This window comes from Microtus oregoni, unplaced genomic scaffold, assembly GCF_018167655.1.
Source record: "Microtus oregoni isolate MIOR12 unplaced genomic scaffold, Mior012 000060F_011, whole genome shotgun sequence".
NCBI classification, from domain to species: Eukaryota; Metazoa; Chordata; class Mammalia; order Rodentia; family Cricetidae; genus Microtus; species Microtus oregoni.
In genome coordinates, this window is record NW_024543846.1 from 80,001 (window position 1) to 82,500 (window position 2,500).

Consider the following 2,500-nt stretch of genomic DNA (forward strand, 5'->3'; position numbering starts at 1 on the left):
GAAAACACGGAGAAATAATTAGTGGTCCTGGGGAAGACGAAGTGAGTTCACCACTAGCAGGGACTAACTAGAGAGATTTCTGGATGTGATGGCTTTGAGACTTCCAGGGCTAGGGCTCAGGAACTGGGAGGTTTCTGGAATGAAATAGGTCTGTCTTGTTTCTCTGAGTTCCTAAAGGGCCAACCCACATCAAAGATTCACGATAGTTGATTTGACAAAGTCGGGAATTGACAAGGAGTGCGGAAGGAGTCAGTGAGATTTCAATACCAGCACTGCACATCACCCCCCCCCCCCCCCCCCCCGGTCCTTTTCGTTGTGTAGCAATAATAATAGAGAAGGGGGAATAGCGCTCTGCCAAAGCCCGTATTTTGTTTTTTAATAGTCCAGGTGTGTTATTTCTTTTTGTACATCAGGCCATGAATTCGTAGGGAATGGGCTCCAGCAGCTCAGGCTCCTTCCCGTTAGTCCTCGCGAAGTGTGCTTCTCTGGGTTCGCTTGAGCTGAACCCAGGTGCCCTTCTCTTTGTCTTCCTTTTCCTTCTGGTCGTTCTCCTTCACCCGCTTCAGAAAGCTGTCTCTGCTCTTCGAGTGCTTGATGTGTTCAATCCGCACATTAATTCTCTTGGCAAGAATCTTGCCCTTAACTCGCTTGTTTACAATGATGCCCACAGCATGCTGGGTGACATTGTAGACTCTTCTGGTTTTGCCGTGGTAACATTTATGGGGCATTCCTTTTTGAACAGTGCCCATTCCCTTGATGTCTATAATATCGCCCTTCTTGTAGATTCGTGGCCAAAGGATCAACTCCATGTTTCCTAAAGGGCCTAGAGAACATATAGCGAGTGCCCCTCCTCTTTCCCTTTGTGTTTGTCATTTTGGCGAGTTACTGAAAGATGACTACCGCGGCCGAAAGGCCCAAAGCCCATATTTTACCATACCTTATATCACAGCCATTAACAGGGTTGAGGCATCAAGTGCTGCAGTCAGTCTGACTCCTGTGATCCCCTAAGGTTTCTAGCTTCCCAGTTATGAATGACACCCTGGTCTCCAGTTCAGCTTGAGAGCTCTTTAAGAGCCAATGGATGAGAGAGTGGGAAGAGACTGCCTTTTTTTTTTCTTTTTCCATTTCTTTCTTTCTTTCTTTTGCTGTTTTGTTTTGTTTTTCAAGAAAGGGTTTCTTTGTGTATCTTGGGCTGTCCTAAAACTCACTCTGTAAATCAGGCCATCTTTGAATTCACAGAGATCTGTGTGTGTGCTGTGATTAAAGGCATGCACACACCACAGCCCGGCTGAGACTGCAATTTCTTGTTAGCTCTGGGTAAGTGACAATGGCTCTGTGTTGTGAATCTCTGTGAATCCAGACTATGTTATGTCCTTCAATGACATGAGTCTGAAGCATCAAGCACCCATCCCTATACTCCCTGAGGTCTCTGAAGTCACGGTGCATCCTTAAAGGCTTAGAAAGCTTTTCCCTGGTTCACCTTTGTGTGTGTGTGTGTGTGTGTGTGTGTGTGTGTGTGTGTGTGTGTGTGTGTGTTTTGTTCTATCTAGGAGAAGCACCATAGCAGTTGCATAGTGACTGAGAAATTTGATTTTTAGGAAATGATTTTTCATATCTGTGAGTGGTCTCTCCATAGCCACTCATCTTTTCTTAAACTTGAGTATAGGAATGAATGAATGAATGATCCCTCCCTCCCTCCCTCCCTCCCTCCCTCCCTCCCTCCCTCCCTCTTCATGGGAACGAGTATCTGGTCTTGCATTGAGGGCTCCCCAGTTCTCAGCATCTCCAGCCCAACCTGTCACAAGCTGATCACACATTTGCAAACTTGGGATATATTCTGCTGAATTTTTGGGATAATGAATTTCATCAACTATGGGACTAACTTTGTTCTGACAGGACACTCACAATCTCTCCTCATCACACCCACATAGTGTAACAACTTTGTGGTTCCTCCATAATGTGCTTATTTCTGTCAGGGAACTGAAAGCCAGCCAGCCGGCCAGCCAACACTATCTTTCCTTGTTTCTCAGTTTGTTCTTATATTCTGTCTCCCCCCCCCCACGTTTAAAAAATTTATTTATTTTTATCTTATGTGCATTTGTGTTTTTGCCATGGCTCTCGGGCTCCTGGATTACAGACAGCTGTGAGCTGTGATGCTGGGAGACATGGAGCATCTCTCTCTATAGCCCTGCCTGGAAAACTTTCAGAGTTCACTCTGCCCCCTGAGTAAAGGTGTTATGCTTCCTTTTATTGTATATTTAGTGTTTGTGTTTGTGTGTGTGTGTGTGTGTGTGTGTGTGTGAGAGAGAGAGAGAGAGAGAGAGAGAGAGAGAGAGAGAGATTCATTATGAAATAAAAGGCAGTCAACAACAGCAAATTTTGTATTTATTTGTTCATCCATCCACGTATTTGCTTACTTACATACTTTATTTATTTACAGTGGAAGACTTAATTCAGTAAGAATGATCAGAAGGGTAGGTAGGGTATCCTTGGGAAAAGA